Source organism: Grampus griseus, assembly GCF_964374135.1.
Source record: "Grampus griseus genome assembly, chromosome: 3".
Lineage (NCBI taxonomy): Eukaryota > Metazoa > Chordata > Mammalia > Artiodactyla > Delphinidae > Grampus > Grampus griseus.
The window spans coordinates 142,052,278-142,071,023 of NC_139019.1; positions in this window are offsets into that span (position 1 = coordinate 142,052,278).

Genomic DNA, 18,746 nt, shown 5'->3' on the forward strand with positions numbered 1-18,746 from the left:
AGTGGTTCAGGCCTGGCACCCAGCCGGAGCACCAAGACCCTTTTGGGAAGCCTGAAGTCTTCTGCCAGCGATCAGTATGTGTTCTGTAGGAGTTGTTCCAAAATATCAAAATATATATCAAAAATATAGATATATCAAAAATATATATTTTTGATGTATTTGTGCAGAGAAAGGTGATCTCCACATCTTACTCTTCTGCCATCTTGAAGGTCTCCCCTAGAGCAATTCTTGACTCCTCTTTTCTTTAACATTTCACATCCAATCCATTTAAGTTCTCAGAATTTCTCCACAGTCTGACCATGCTCAGTCATCTACATTGCTACCATCCTGGTTCAAGGCATCATCATCACTTGCCAACATTATGATGACAGCTTCCTAATTGGTCCCCCTGCTTCTCTCATATTCTTACACAGCAGCCACATGATACTTTAAAACCTCAGGTCTGATCATATATCAGAACTTTACAGTGGTTCTCTCATCTCCACTCCAACTTCTTCCTCCTTCACTCATTCTGGACCAGTCACACACAAGTCTCCGTTCTGCTCCTGAGACTTGACCACCTTGAACCTACCTCATGGACTTTTGTTCTAGCTCTTTCCTTTGTCTGAACTGTTTTTTTCTTTGAGAAACCATTTGGCTAACTTCCCTGGAAATTTCAAGTCTGATTAGATCTCCCCTCAGTGAGGACTAGTCTGACCACAATATTTTATACTGCATCTTGCACAATTCCCATTACTCTGCTCTATTTTTCTTTCCATTTTACACATCACCTTGCAACACAATATATATTTTACTTATTTTTCACATTTTTTATATATACCCCTTCAAAAATGTAAGCTCCAAAAGTGCAAGCATTTTTGTTTTGTTCATTGATGTTTCTCTAGCACATAAAAGAGTGCCTAGTAATAGTGAATGTTCAATCAGTGCTTTTTTGAATAAATGAATGAATGAAAATCAATAAAAAAGAAAGCTGGAAAGTGGGCAAGTGCTATAAACAGACAATTAGGTGAGCGGAACACTGAAATGACCAGTCAAAACAGGAAAAGCTGCTCTAATCGTAATAGTTGGCAAAATGAAAAACTAAATGAAGATAGCATTTCCTTTTCATCTGACTGGCAAAACAAATTAAATCTGATAACACAAAATATTGGTGAGGATTTGTGGAAACAAGCAGTGATACAAAGTCTGGTTTGAATGTAAATTTCAACAATCATTTTGAAGTTCACTTTAGTAATACTGAATAAAATTATACAAATTCTTCGAACCACCACCATTATTTCTACATACTTTCCCCAAATAAACTCTCCCACATTGACAAGGAGATGTTGGCAACACTGTTTATAATACTAAAAAAAGGGAAAACAATATAAATTCTTCAACAGGATAAACCAGTACTATATGTATTAACAAATTTAATATGGAGTGAAAACAAATTAAAGAATGTATACAGTCTGTAACCCTATTTGAATTTTTTAAAGACACAAAATACAAGAGTATGTATATAATTCAAAAAAACAAAATACAGAAAAAGCATGGGAGTGGCTATGTTGACTTCAGGAGGGTGACAACCCCTGGGGAGGGGGTAAAAGAACGTTTGGACGGTAAGGCTTTTAGTGTTATCATTTATTAGTTTCTGTTAAAATATTTTAAGTAAGTATCATAACTTATATTTACTTAATCTTAGTTGTTGTAGTCTTTTATATTTTCTGTGATATAATGCTGAACTTAAAATTTTTAAAACTTAAGGTAACGTTTTGGGAAGTAAGAGTAGAAAAGAGAGACAACAAGAGAGATTGGTTAATAACAAGGGAACAGCGAGAAAAACATAAAATTCTGTTTGGAGAGCGGAGATATAAGTATATTTGTAAGCAGAAGAGAAGGGGCTTTGAAGAAAGGTGAAATAGACAATATAAAAGGTAAAAGAGTACAATCACGATGACACTTGAAGGATGTCAAAACAAAGGCACACAGGTAGCTGTTAGTTTTGACATGAGGGAGTCATATTTCTTCTACAAGCAGAAGGAGGAAGGAAATACTGGTTGAACTTTCAGAGTAATACTGACATATAGAAGAGAAAGATAAAAAGAAATTAAACAAACTTAATGTTGTCAGTAAAGTTGAAGACAATGATATATCAAGACTAATTTCTCAGTAAGGTACTCAAGGGTTTTGGTAATTTGAGAAGACCAGAGAAGACTTGAGACCTCTGCAGGTATTTAATAGTTTGTAACACACAAATAATAGTTACACACACAGATATTTACAATACACAGATAATAGTTACCAAGCAGCCTTGTAAAAATAATTGTGTTAGGAATTAGTGGGTTTCATGCTGTACCTGACGTTCTAACTTCATCCAGCAGTGTTCAGAAGCCAAGGAGTATAGAAAACGAATTGGGAGAGGAAAGACTGACTCAGGGTTGAAAATCAACAGGATTGTTAAGTCAGAAAAGGAAAGAGGGGGAGCCAGGAATCTATGGTATTTTTTTTTTTATTTTTATTGAAATATAATTGCTATACAATATTGTGTTATTTCTGGTGTACAATGAAGTGAATCAGCTATATGTATATAGCTGAGAAAAGAGGGAAGTGAGATCTTCCAGAATCTGATGGAAAGGGGAAATAGTAAGAAGTTGGAGATGTGCAGATTATCATGAAGACAAAGTAATATTTTCAGCAAGATTGCAATGACAGGAGGAATAAAGAAGGAAGGTGAAGGTACACTGGAATTTTGGAGATTGTCATCTTAGGCATTACGTAGTTGAGGATTAAGTCATATGTTTAAAGCTGGGCAAAATGAGTGAAAATGGTCATTAAAATGTGGAAGAGTACTTTGAAATCCACGTACTGGATGATACCAAGTGTTATTGTTGAGATAACCAATGGTGTTGGAAGTGATGAAATGAGAAGAACAGCAAGATAGTTGTTGAATTATTAAGAAGAGAATATTACTATTAATTTAGGAACAAGGGTAAAGAGTGAATGCTAACTCCCTCTTGCAAGAGCACTGGAATCCCAGCTAACTGCTGAACAGTAACTGACAGGAAGACTCTGGAACTCACCAAAAAAGTTACCCCACATCCAAAGACAAAGGAGAAGCCGCAATGAGATGGTAGGAGGGGCGCAATCACAGTAAAATCAAATCACATAACTGCTGGGTGGGTGACTCACAAACTGGAGAACACTTATACCACAGAAGTCCACCCACTGGAGTGAAGATTCTGAGCCCCACGTCAGGCTTCCCAACCTGGAGGTCCAGCAATGGGAGGAGGAATTCCTAGAGAATCAGACTTTGAAGGCTAGCGGGATTTGATCACAGGGCTTCGACAGGAATGGGGGAAACAGAGACTCCACTCTTGGAGGGCACACACAAAATACTGTATGCATCAAGACCCAGGGGAAGGGAGCAGTGACCCCACTGGAGACTGAACCAGACCTACCTGCTAGTGATGGAGGGTCTCCTGCAGAGGTCGGGGGTGGCTGAGGCTCACCGTGGGGACAAGGACACTAGCAGCAGAAGTTCTGGGAAATATTCCTTGGTGTGAGCCCTCCCAGCGTCCACCATTAGCCACACCAAAGGGCCTGTAGGCTGCAGTGCTGGGTCGCCTTGGCCAAACAACCAACAGGGAGGGAACTCAGCCCCACCCATCAGCAGACAAGCAGATTAAAGTTTTACTCAGCTCTGCCCACCAGAGCAACACCTAGCTCGACCCACCACCACTCCCATCCATCAGGAAGCTTGCACAAGCCTCTTAGATAGCCTCATCCACCAGAAGGGCAGACAGCAGAAGCAAGAAGAATTATAGTCTTGCAGCCTGTGGAACAAAAATCACATTCAAAGAAAGAGAGACAAAATGAAAAGGCAGAGGACTATGTATCTGATGAAGGAACAAGATAAAACCCCAGAAAAACAACTAAATGCAGTGGAGATAGGCAACCTTCCTATCAGAAAAAGAATCCAGAATAATGATAGTGAAGATGATCTAGGACCTCAGAAATAGCATGGAGGCAAAGATCGAGAAGATGCAAGAAATGTTTAACAAAGACCGAGAAGAATTAAAGAACAAACAAAAAGACATGAACAATAGAATAACTGAAATGAAAAATGCACTAGAAGGAATCACTAGCAGAAAAACTGAGGCAGAACAAATAAGTAACTTCAAAGACAGAATGGTGGAATTCACTGCCACGGAACAGAATAAAGAAAAAAGAATGAAAAGAAATGAAGACAGCCTAAGAGACCTTTGGGACAACAGTAAATGCACCAACATTTGCATTATAGGGATCCAAGAAGGAGAAGAGAGAGAGAAAGGACCCAAGAAAGTATTTGAAGAGATTATAGTTGAAAACATCCCTAACATGGGAAAGGAAATAGCCACCCACGTCAAGAAAGTGCAGAGAGTTCCAGGCAGGATAAACCCAAGGAGAAACGCACTGATTCACATAGTAATCAAATTGACAAAAAGTAAAGACAAAGAAAAATTATTAAAAGCAACAAGGGAGAAATAACACATAACAAACAAGGGAACTGCCATAATGTTAACAGTTGATTTCTCAGCAGAAACTCTACAAGCCAGAAGAGAGTGGCACGATATATTTAAAGTGATTAAATGGAAGAACCTACAACCAAGATTACTCTACCCAGCAAGGATCTCATTCAGATTTGACAGAGAAATCAAAAGCTTTACAAACATACAAAAGATACGAGAATTCAGCACCACCAAACCAGCTTTACAACAAATGCTAAAGGAACTTCTCTAAGTGGGAAACACAAGAGAAGAATAGGACCTACGAAAACAAACCCCAAACAATTAAGAAAATGGTAATAGGAACATACATATCGATAATTACCTTAAATGTGAATGAATTAAATGCTCCAGTCAGAGTACACAGGCTCACTGAATGGATACTACAACAAGATCCATATGTATGCTGTCTACATGTGACCCACTTCAGACCTAGGGTCACATACAGACTGAAACTGAGGGGATGGAAAAAGATATTCCATGCAAATGGAAATCAAAAGAAAACTGGGGGGAAAATAAATAAATAAATAAAGCTGGAGTAGCAATACTCATATCAGATAAAATAGACTTAAAATAAATGTTACAAGAGATGAGGAAGGACACTACATAATGATCAAGGGATCAATCCAAGAAGAAGATATAACAATTTAAAATATATATGCACCCAACATAGGAGCACCTCAGTACATAAGGCAAATGCTAACAGCTATAAAAGAGGAAATCGATGGTAACACAATAATAGTGGGGGACTTTAACACCTCAGTTACACCCATGGACAGATCATCCAGACAGAAAATTAATAAGGAAACACAAGCTTTAAATGACACAATAAACCAGATAGATTTAATTGATATTTATAGGACATTCCATCCAAAAAACAGCAGATTACACTTTCTTCTCAAGTGCACCCGGAACATTCTCCAGGATGGATCACATCTTGGGTCACAAATCAAGCCTCAGTAAGTTTAAGAAAATTGAAATCATATCAGGCGTCTTTTCTGACTACAACACTATAAGATTAGAAATCAATTACAGGGAAAAAACCATAGAAACACAAACTCATGGAGGCTAAACAACATGTTACTAAATAACCAAGAGATCACTGAAGAAATCAAAGAGGAAATAAAAAAATACCTAGAGGCAAATTACAATGAAAACACTATAATCCAAAACCTTTGGGATGCAACAAAAGCAGTTCTATGAGAGAACTTTATAGCAATACAGTCCTACCTGAGGAAACAAGAAGATTCTCCAGTAAACAATTTAACCTTACACCTAAAGGAACTAGAGAAAGAAGAACAAACAAAACCCAAAGTTAGCAGAAGGGAAGAAATCATAAAGATCAGAGCAGAAATAAATGAAATAGAGATAAAGAAAACAATAGCAAAGACCAATAAAACTAAAAGCTGTTTCTTCAAGAAGGTAGACAAAATTGATAAACCTTTAGCCAGAGTCATCAAGAAAAAGAGGGAGAGGACTCAAATCAATAAAATTAGAAATGAAAAAGGAGAAGTTACAACAGACACCGCAGAAATACAAAGCTTGTAAGAGACGACTACAAGCAACTCTGTGCCAACAAAATGGAAAATCTGGAAAAAATGGACAAATTCTTAGAAAAGCACAATTTTCTGAGACTGAACCAGGAAGAAATCGAAAATATGAACAGACCAATCAGAAGCACTGAAATAGAAACTGTGATTGAAAATCTTCCGAGAAACAAAAGGCCTGGACCAGATGGCTTCACAGGTGAATTCTACCAAACATTTAGAGAAGAGCTTACACCCATCCTTCTCAAACTCTTCCAAAAAATTGCCAAGGAAGGAACACTCCCAAACTCATTCTACGAGGCTGCCATCACCGTGATACCAAAACAAGTCAAAGATACTACAAAAAAAAAGAAAATTCCAGACCAATATCACTCATGAATATAGGTGCAAAAATCCTCAACAAAATACTAGCAAACAGAATCCAACAGCACATTAATAGGATCGTACACCTGATCAAGTGGGATATATCACAGGGATGCAAGGATTCTTCAATATACGCAATCAGTCAATGTGATACACCATATTAACAAACTGAAAAATAAAAACCATATGATCATCTCAACAGATACAGAAAAAGCTTTTGACAAAATTTAACACCCATTTATGATAAAAACCCTCCAGAAAGTTGGCATAGAGGGAACCTACCTCAAGATAATAAAGGCCATATATGACAACCCACAGCAAACATCATTCTCAATGGTGAAAAACTGAAAGCACTTCCTCTAAGATCAGGAACAAGACAAGGATACCCAGTCTCACCACTCTTATTCAACACAGTTTGGGAAGTCCTAGCCACGGCAATCAGACAAGAAAAAGAAATGAGGAATACAAATTGGAATAGAGGAAGTAAAGCTGTTGCTGCTTGCAGATGACATGTAATATACGTAGAAAATCGTAAAGATGCCACCAGAAAACTACTAGAGCTAATCAATGAATTTGGTAACATTGCTGGATACAAAATTAATGCATAGAAATTACTTGCATTCCTATACACTAATGATGAGAAATCTGAAAGAGAAATTAAGGAAACAATCCCATTCATCATTGCAACAAAAAGAATAAAATAACTAGGAATAAACCTACCTAAGGAGGTTAAAGACCTGTACTCAGAAACCTATAAGACACTGATGAAAGAAATCAAAGATGACACAAGCAGATGGAGAGATACACCATGTTCTTGGATTGGAAGAATCAATATTGTGAAAATGACTATACTACCCAAAGCAATCTACAGATTCAGTGCAATCCCTATCAAACTACCACTGGCATTTTTCACAGAACTAGAACAAAAAATCTTAAAATTTGTATGGAGACAAGAAAGACCCCAAATAGCCAAAGCAATCTTGAGGGACGAAAACAGAGATGGAGGAATCAGACTTCCTGATTTCAGACTATACTACAAAGCTACAGTAATCGAGGCAATAGGGTACTGCCATGAAAACAGAAATATAGATCAATGGAATAAGATAGAAAGCCCAGAGATAAACCCACGCACCTATGGTCAACTAATCTATGACAAAGGAGGCAAGGGTATACAATGGAGAAAAGACAGTCTCTTCAGTAAGTGGTGCTGGGAGAACTGGACAGCTACATGTAAAAGAATGAAATTACATCACTCCCTAACACCATACATAAAAATAAACTCAAAATGGATTCAAGATCGAAATTTGAGATTGGACGCCAGAAAACCTTTAGAGGAAAACATAGGAAGAACATTTGTTGATATAAATCACAGCAAGATCCTTTTTGGTCTACCTCTTAGAGTAATGGAAATAAAAATGAAAGTAAACAAATGGGACCTAATAAAACTTAAAAGCTTTTGCACAGCAAAGGGAACTCTAAAGAAGACAAAAAGACAACCCTGAGAATGGTAGAAAATATTTGCAAACGAATCAACGGACAAAGGATTAATCTCCAAAATATATAAACAGCTCATGCAGCTCAATATCAATTTTTTTATCTTGTCCTGACATAATAGTGCAAAAATAACAAACAACTCAATCAAAAAATGGGCAGAAGAGCTAAATAGACACTTCTCCAAAGAAGACATACGATGGCCAAGAGACACGTGAAAAGCTACTCAGCATCACTGATTATTAGAGAAATGCAAATCAAAACTACAATGAGGTATCACCTCACACTGGTTAGAGTGGCCATCATCAGAAAATCCACAAACAACAGATGATGGAGAGGGTGTGGAGAAAAGGGGACCCTCTTGCACTGTTGGTGGGAATGTAAACTGATACAGCCACTGTGAAGAACAGTGTGGAGGTTCCTTAAAAAACTAAAAATAGAATTAGCATATGACCCAGCGATCCTACTACTGGGCGTATACCCAGAGAAAACCATAATTCAAAAAGAGTCATGTACCACCATGTTCATTGCAGCACTATTTACAGTAGCCAGGTCATGGAAGCAACCTACATGCCTATCGACAGGTGAATGGATAAAGAAGATGTGGTACATATACACAATGGAATATTACTCAGCTATAAAAAGGAATGAAATTGGGTCATTTGTAGAGATGTGGATGGACCTAGAGATTGTCATACAGAGTGAAGTAAGTCAGAAGGAGAAAAACAAATATCGTATATTAACTCATGTATGTGGAATCTAGAAAAATGGTACAGATCAACCAGTTTTGCAAGGCAGAAATAGAGACACAGATATAGAGAACAAACATATGGACACCAATGGGGGAAAGCAGTGGGGTGTGGGGTAGGTGGTTGTGGTGGGATGAATTGGGAGATTGGGACTGACATCGATACACTAATATATATAACATAGATAACTAATAAGAACCTGCTGTATAAAAAATAAAATAAAATTATAAAAAAAAATATAGAGAGTGAATGCTGTTTCTATCTAAATATGTATAATTTTTTAGTCAATATAATGTTATTTGAGATTTAACCATATTGATAGCATATATATCTAATCCTATTTTAATTTTTCTACACTGTGTATTTGTACAAATATGCTAATATATTATCTACTACTCTCTAACTGATGGAAATTTAGGTTGTTTTTAATTTTTTTTTATCTTGCCCTGACATAATAGTGCAAAAATAAATTTTATTTTAAATGTGTTTCATTATGTACCCATGAGGGAATATCTTTAGGACATTTATGTAGAAGAGAAATTCCTGGGTTGTAGGCATATACATCTTCAACTGGAATATGCAAGGTGCAGGAAGATACATACAGTAAATACCATGTTTGTAAATTTTTAAAACACAAAAACTTTATATATATGCATATCAACTAAAAATATAAAACTTGCTTAGGAAATACCAGGACAAATAATTACTCTAAAGAAGGAGAATTAGTTGTTTATTACTTTTTTAATATGTGTTTAAAATATATCATAATAAAAAGATAAAAATCATATGTTTTCAAAATGTAGTTCGTTGTAGAAAGTTTAGAAAGTGCAATGAAAGAAGTAGCTGAAAAGAAAATAACCTTTCATCTCAGTACTCTGAAATAAGAACTATTAATAATTTGGTATTTTCTTTTTATTATATATACACATATGTGAATATAAATGAGTTACACTTTATATCATGTTTTAAAACATGCTTCTGTTTTACTTAACAGTACATCATAAATATGTTGTTAAACTTCAGGTTTTAGCTCCAACGTGTTAAGACGTTGGAAATTATCACTCCCATCCTTAAAAAAAAAAAAAGGTGAATAAACTGAATACCATTATTATTATTATTTGTGTGTTTTGGATCCATTAGTTAACTGAGGTTCCAGGACAAAGTGCCACTGCAAAATCTAGAGAGAAAGGAGAGTTCAGAGAGGCATAGCTAAGCTCTGCATACTGGAGCAGATGGTGCTTGAGGCATAAACTGCTAGGAATGCTTAAATGGTAATTGTAGCAAATTGTTGGAGGCTGTGTGTGGATTTGCTTGAGAGTGAACAACTCCTTGGGGGGCCCTGGTCTCCGAGGTTCCCCATACATTAGTGAGCTTTACCTCTAGGAACCCCACCAGGTTCTCTTGTCAGAAAGCCAGGAAAGATACCCCTCATGGCTCTGGCAGAGGAGGGGAAGGGTAAGCATTATGAAGTGTGCCTAGTACATTATCCATAATTAAGGTCTGCTCTCCAGAAAATACTTTACCGGAACCTTATCCAAAGTGGGGAAATATCCCATGGAGGGGTGGGGTAAGGATCTAAGAAATGCTTTGTGAAGCTCACGGCCCAGGAACACATGACCACTAAATGATTGAGATGTAAGTCTATGATTATGAAATGCTTCCCCATGTCCTGTATTTTGTCACCATATGAAAACATTTCCAGTATAATGACAGTGTATTAAAGCTAAAAGAGCTGCAAGACACAGACGTGATCTGAGGAGGCGTTCTTAGAGAAGTTCAGAGACAACATGGGTATCAAAATCCAGGCTTCTGGAGAACTTTGAAACCTCTAGCACCTATAGCTATAACAGAGGTAAAGCACAGACCAACTCCAAGCCAGATTCATGTAAAACCTTAAACTAAAGGCCTATTTATCTCATTTCTTATTACTTGCAAGGTATGCTAAAAAGTGAGTAAAAACATGGTCCTAAGTGACAAAACATGAGAACCAGACCTAGATATGGTAAAGATTTTGGCATTATCAGTCAGAGTAACTGAAAATAACTATGATCAATTTGTTAAGAGCTCTAGTATAAAAAAGTAGACAACATGCAAAAACAGATGGTCCATGTAGTAAGAGAGTTGGATATTCTAAGAAAGAATCAGAAAGAAATGCTAGAAATAAAAAACACTGTAACACAAATGAAGAATACCTTTGATGGTCTCATCAGTAGACTGGACATGGCCAAGGAAAGAATCAATATTTGAAGATAAATTAGAAGAAAGTTTTCAAATTGAAATGAAAAGAGGAAAAAGAATGAAAAAATATAACAGAATAGAAATCCAGGGACTGCTGGTAACTTCAAAATCTGGCATACACACAGTTGGAATACCAGGGAGAAGAGAGAGAGAATGAAGCAGAAGAAATATTTGAAGGAATAATGGTCAAGAGTTTTCAAAAATCAGTGAGACACTACACCACAGATGAAGGTAGCTCAGAGAACATCAAGCAGAATTAACACCAAAATATCTACATTTAGGCATATTGTATTCAAATTGCAGAAAACCAAAGATAAAGAGAAACTTTTGAAGAATGCCAGGGGTGGGAGAACACCTGCTCTATGGAGGATAAGAATCCAGTGGACTTTTCATCAGAACCATGCAAGGAAGAAGATGGTAGAGTGAAATATTTAAAGTGTTGAAAGAAACCACCAACCTGAAATTCTATATCCAGCAAAAGTATCATTTAAAAATGAAGGCTAGGGCTTCCCTGGTGGCGCAGTGATTGAGAGTCCGCCTGCCGATGCAGGGGACACGGGTTTGTGCCCCGGTCTGGGAGGATCCCACATGCCGCGGAGCGGCTGGGCCCGTGAGCCATGGCCGCTGAGCCTGCACGTCCGGAGCCTGTGCTCCGCAACGGGAGAGGCCACAACAGTGAGAGACCCGCGTACCGCAAAAAAAAAAAAAAAAAAAAAAAAAAAAAAGAAGGATAAGTAAAGACTTACTTGAAAAAAAATGAGGGAATTTATCTCCAACAAACCTGCCCTGTAAGAAATGTTAAAAGGAGTTTTTTCAAGTAGAAGGAAGATGTATGTCAGAAACTTATATCTATATAAAGAAAAAAAGTGTTGGAAAAGGAACAAATTATGGTAACATATTTTATTTTTTAATTTTTAATTGATTTTAAGTGAGAAAATCCAGTCTGAAAAGTTTACAAATTATATGATTCCAACTATATGACATTTTGAAAAAGGTAAAACTCAATAATATAAAGGTCAGTGGTTGCCAGGGATTCAAGTTGTAGAGTTGTGTTGAATAGGTGAAACACAGGGGAATTTTTTGGGCAGTAAAACTGTCCTGTATGGCAGCATAGTCATGGGTACATAGCACTGTGCATTAGTCAAAACCCATAGAACTTTATAGCACAAAGAGTGAAATGTTTATAAGTTTTAAAAAATTAATTTAATTGTTCAGAGAGTTCCAGGGTGGAAATCAGAATGTGATTTTCAAAAAATCTAAGTGTATTACAAATCTACAAAATATTCTCACAGGAGAAAATGTGCTGACCTAAGTAACATTGGATATGAGTAGAGTCTGCAAGAATAAAGTCAAAACAAACTATACATAAACACCGTACTCTAGTTGATAAAGTTGAGTCACACAGATGTATGAGTTAACAATGCTGAAACTGCTATCCATGTATCCTGAAATGGAAAAATTAAGTAAATGAATGACAAATGGTGGTAGCCAGGTTTCTCACTGTTGAAGTGGGAATTTATAGGTAAGCAAAGGGGAAAGTCTAGAATGATCCAGGTGATAATGGATTAGAGTTGGAGACATCAGTATGAACTCATATTTAGCTTAATATAGTTACAGATGGTTAAATATGGAAATATTTATAATTATGTATATATACTCTAGTTAATATACTCATATATTTCATTGCTCTGTTAAGCATAGAAGCAATGACACCTCAATAGCAGTGAGCACACCTACTACCCAGGTTTTTGTTTCTAATACCATTCTTCAGTGAAGAGAACTAGGGCTCCTTTGTGAAATGACTGATTCTAGGTTTGGGGCAGAAAATGTAGAAGATGAGCATCTTATAGTACAAGAGAGTAAGACAGTGCTAAAAACAAAACAAAAAACAAATAGACAAAACAAAGCACAATGATGGGGGTATATTAAAGGGACATAGGAGTGAACTAAAAGAATATTCAATGGCCAAAGCTGAAACTAAGCAATAAAATAAAACATAAATTAGAATATAACCTAAAGTGTAAAGTAAATATTCATAATTTTATGCTGATATAAATAAATTATTGAATAAATAAATAAATGGGAGAGAAGAGACAAATCTCCTATGCAGAAGAATCCTAAACAATTTATGTAGATAGTCTGTTCTCAAGGAGTTGGAACGTAACTCCCCACTCCTAAAGTGTGGGCTGTGTGTAATGACTTGCTTCCAAAGAATACAGTCTGAAAAGGGGGGGAAAAAGAGTAATTGTACAGTGAAGAAATCTGACAAACCCTGCTTCAGACAGGTGACCAAATTCAGTGTCAACAGTGATAAGCCATCCTTGCTATGACCTGATAAAAATGGCACATTATTCTGTGTCTCCTCCCCCAAAGCTGTAACTGTAACTATTTATTTGAGAAGTTGGGGAAAGTCTTCCTGAGAAAATAGCATTTGAGCTAAGCACTAAATGTTGACTGCTCTCTCCACAAATTAAATTCCTTTTACAATGGTGGCATCTAATATTTTTCCCCATTTTGCATGGATGAGACATGCTTATCACAGTGACACACAGTTCCTTCGTGTGCCTCATGACAGGAGTTATTGGAAGTCAGGTACGTGGTGGCATGGGAGGCATCAGAAAACACCTCTGAAAATACAAGGCAAGTCACCAACAATGTTCATGAATCCACTTGAGGTGGCTTCATTGAGCTGGTCAACCCTTCACTGACCAGTTTGATAAAATATCCCTTTCACATGACCCTATTCTTGGTACCACAACAATGCCTGCTGAATCCTCAATGGGGCAAACTGCTTGGTATTCCACTTATTATTCTGTTCTTAGTTTTAAAATCTGTCAAAGTGTAAACTGCTTGGTATTCCACTTATTATTCTGTTCTTAGTTTTAAAATCTGTCAAAGTGTACAGATTATAAGGAAGCATCTTCATGTCTGAGAGCACAGGTGCCCACCTGTGCTTGGTGGAAGGAAGGGAGGGGAGAAGGAGAGGAAGAATTGAGGGGTGTAGAGACCGAGAGAGGGAGGGAGGAAGGAAGGAAGGAAGGAAGGAAGGAAGGAAGGAAAGAGGGAGGGGAGGAGGGAGAAGGGGAAAAATAAAAAGGCAAAACAAAATAATTCCACCTTGTTTGAATAGGATTTATAATTGAGGTACATGATAAGGCTAATAGATAAGGAGATGACTGCCATTGAAAAGATAGTTCATTCTACTCAGTTCCCAAGGTTGAGCATACGTGTCGCACTAGAGAGTGGTATCTGGCACACATGGGGTCACTGGGGTCTGTCACAAGGCAGAGGAAGAGGGGAACTGCATGCAAGCACCTTTACTGTGGTTTCCAAGGGAAGAAATGGCAAATCAAGGTAAAAAGGCCTAGGACTGGCTAGTGTGAATGATTTCAGGGGGCTCTGGGGCAGAGGGCTTGTACCTCATTGTCTGGTACCTGGCCTTGGGGTGATTACAGTGGGGTTATAGTGGCCAGGAGTGTGAGTGCCTGACATGGGAGATGTTCTGGGCTGTGGACTTAGCTGCTCAAGAAGAGGAATTAACTGGCCTTTAGCCAGGGCCTCAAAACAAGAGCAAGACATCATTTAAAAAACAGTATTACACATCTGAATGCTACCAGATCCAAAGAAGCAATTTATATGCTGTATACTTTCTTAGGGGGTGAGGCCGTGTATTCTCAGGTTTAGCCACTAATTTTCAGATGATTGAACAAACACAAAACCCAAACGAAAAACAGTTAAGTCCATAGAGAATTTGTTTTATCACTTTGCCTATTAAAATCAGTGAAAGTCCGTTACAACATACCAATTAAAACATCTTTATTTTAAACAGATATGAGGCAGGATTTATCTGAAGGAAAGGTAGTGCTACACTCCATTAATTATATTAATGTTTAATTTAGCACTATTCACAAATTTGAGGCAATCTATGCAGTTATATTTACCATTAGCATTTTAGTTGAAAATCATTAAATTCTAGTCTGTTATCAGTAATGTCAAAGCAGGTTTCATGTAAAGATTCAGGGGAGAGAAAGAGAATGAATTTGTGTGCTCAGAAGACTAATTTTCAGGTGATGTAGAAAATGTCACTGGAAAGCCCAATGATGTAAGCTAGCATCAAGGTCATTAATTTTTGGTTTTACTAATAAAAATGATGCTTTAATGAATTGAGAAAATTAAGGAAACAAGGACAGGTAGTTAAATTCTGTAGTTAAGTATATGACTCTCCCTCTGTCCAAATGGCTTGTATTGACATAATTTCTAATATGAATAAAACATTACCAAGATCAATATCTAGTGTTTGTTCCAACCAAAATGTGACAATAATCCATCCATGGTAGCATTTATTTGATCAAAGACTTTATGGTTATTCAATCTATTTAGCAGAAGAGCAATAACATTTTACTGAAAATTAAATTAGGGTTTTAAATGCAAGGCAGTATTCTTTCTAAAAGTATTTTGGCAGGAAGCATTCATTCCAACAGGGACATCTTTAATGATATCTAGCACTTATAAGGCATTCTCATCTTCCAAGTGTTTCACTAACACCGATTAATTAACTTTCATTATATTGCAACAAGATAGGTAAATAACAAGGAGAAAGCCAGTTTTTTTCAGTCCAGACGGGAAGTCAATGTCAAAATTTAAATTATGCTTAGGATTTTGGCTTCAGTCCTTTGTCCCAATCATTAAGTAAACCATACCTACCTCAGTATCGTCAAATGCTATGAAATCACGCCTTTCAAGAAAAAGAAAAAAAAAAAACACAAAGTCAAGAACTAAAGCTGAAAGGATGATTTCAGTTTTTCACGACTTCCTCTGTACTTTCCTCTAAAAGAAAATGGTGGGGAGGGGAGAAAGAAAAAATAGTAGTGCCTTCTAGTGCTTTCCCTATCTCCCTCTTTATAAAATACCTTTATAGTCTTGATAAGTTCAAACTGTAGTCCCTACAATGTGAAGTCTGGTAGTTTTCAAATTATCTTTAAAATAACAGACTATTTTTCATAAAAGTGTTGGTGAGAAAATACTGAAAAGAATCAGATGTGCAAACTGTTTGTTACAGCTCAAGGATGTCTGCATAACAATGTGAGAGAAAGGATTCTTTTCAAATACACTTACACTCAAGGTATCTTTATATAATGGAGACTTAAAAAAATTACTACAGGTTTGAATAATGCATACCTTCTTTTGTCACAAGATTCCATTCTTTAAATAAATAATAAATATCTCCCAGGCTAGCCCTAAAAGAAAGCCACATGAAGATTTCAAACTGTGGTTAACGGCAACAAAGGCAGTCCCTTTGTAAGAGTGATTGGAATACGGGTGTAACTTTATATAGACTAAATGTATGTCCCTTTTCCCAAGTCATAGTTGTAAATGAGAGCAGTGTTAAAACCAAGGAAGTTTCTAGGCTATGTTAGAAAATCTTTGACCGTTGGTTCCTTTTTCAGGGGTTGGCAAACTATGGCCAGTGTGGGTCAAATCCAGCCACCCACCTGTTTTTGTAAATACAGTTTTATTGTAACATTGCAATGCCCATTTGTTTACACATTGCCTATAGCCACTTTTGTGCTTCAACACTGGACTTGAGTAGTTGCAGTAGAGACCACATGGCCAGAAAAAGTTAAGGTATTTACTCTCTGACCTTTTATGGAAAACATTTGTCAATTATCTGCTCTATTAAAGGTGACAAGTTGAGTCCCTGAGAAAAGTCAGACTATACTCATTGAAACAAGAAGGAGGCTATGAAATATGAAAAGGAAATAAATTTATACATAGGGAGTATCTACTTTCTGAGACAGGCCATGATCCAAAATTCATTTGTAAGTCACTTACTCCTCACTCTCTCATGTTCATCAACTCATAACATGACTTTCTAAGTTGTAATATAGTTCAAATTGTGTTTATAGGCCAGACTATGGATATTTAAAGTATTGGTTCACCTATCTTTTAAGAACTCCTGTGAGGGGACTTCCCTGGTGGTCCAGTGGTTAAGACTCTGTGCTTACACTGCAGGGGGTGCAGGTTTGATCCCTGGTTAGGGAACTAAGATCCCGCATGCTGTGTGGTGAGGCCAAAATAAATTAATTAAATGTTAAAAAAAATAAAGTTAAAAAAAAAAACAAAAAACTCCTCTGGGTCCTGAAGTTACCTAGAGAAGATCAAAACAAATCCTGTTCATAGTACTTTATTCTTATGAAACCAAAAGATTCCACTGGGAATGAGCAGTGTAACACGTCTAGCTTGTTTTAAAGGAGGTTTGTAGAGGTCACAAAAATGACTTCTTCACAATGGATAGGAAGGGGACTTACCCATTTTTTCTGGAGGATGTATATTTTGTGTGATGTTCATGTAAAGTAGATTCCTCTTATGTTTCTGACCTTCTCAGATTTCCTGGACCCATGATGAAATCTTCAAGCTAACTTTTAGTGATGATGATGACAATAATGATATATAACCCTTTCCAAGTGTGTACTGTGTTCTCTTCATTGTTTTAAGCTTTGATATTTATTGATCAATCTTCATAACAACCCCAAGAAGTAGAATTATAATTACCCTTACTTTACAGAAAAAGAGATAAGTTCTAATAGGTTACACAGCTAATAAGGAATAGAGGAGAAAACAGGTCCCTATCAAAACCTTAAAGATAAACTAATTTCTCTTAGCCTCATGAATCACTTCAGAAGCCCTGCTTCTATAGGTTTATTTCAACCCAGACAAGATATATATGCTTAAATTAGCTTTCAGTTAATTATCTATTATTGCCACTAGATAGTAAAACTCATGGTTTCTGAATTCTACCCTACTTCATTCCAACCCTGCCTCAATTTTATTTTTCATTAAGTTTTGTGAGTTTTTGAACCAGAGGCTAGAAAATAGTGTTTGTTTTTAGTAGTATTTGGGAGGATTGGATTGAGTCACTGGAAGGAGGGGAAAAATGTTTAAAGCCTGTTAGAATTACAACTTTCAAAGAATGAGTATATAGTGAGTATATATTTTTGCCATTTACTTCAAAGATAGTTACATTTTAATTGTGGACAGGAGTAATGAATTGCTCACTGTACTAATACAACAAAAGAGAGCAAAAACATTCAAAATGTGATCAGTAGTGTGCATGGTGAGTTCATTAGCTTTCAGCATCTGCTTGTAAATTTGGAGTCATATAATAGGAGGCATACATATATATTACAAGTTATATATATATATACATTCTTAATTAGTGGACTGTATTTGTTAATAAATACTGGTTTTCTATGCTGTTTAACTATATTAGCTATTTTGTCAATCTGTTTTAGTAATATTAATGCTGTCTTAAAATTTCCTTTACCTTTTCTCATACTCTGATCATGAGAGTGCGTGGGCTTCTCATTGCGGTGGCTTTTCTTGTTGCAGGGCACAGGCTCTAGGCACGTGGGCTTCAGTAGTTGTGGCATGCGGGCTCAGTAGTTGTGGCTCACGGGCCCTAGAGTGCAGGCTCAGTAGTTGTGGCACATGGGCTTAGTTGCTCTGTGGCATGTGGGATATTCCTGGACCAGGACTCGAACCCATGTCCCCTGCATTGGCAGGTGGATTCCCAACCACCACACCACCAGGGAAGTCCCAACATTACTTTTTTAATCAACTTACTTTACTAAAGAAAATATAAATGCTAACTATTTCAGCTTTTGATCTAAATCATATAAACTTTTATATTATATGAAAAATTGTATTATTTTATATTATTGTAAAGATTATTTAGACTTCATCTTCTACTAATAAATCACCAAGAAATTTGGACTAAATTTCTTACGAAGACAGCTAGAAAACTTAAAAAATGTAAAAATGCCTATTTGAAA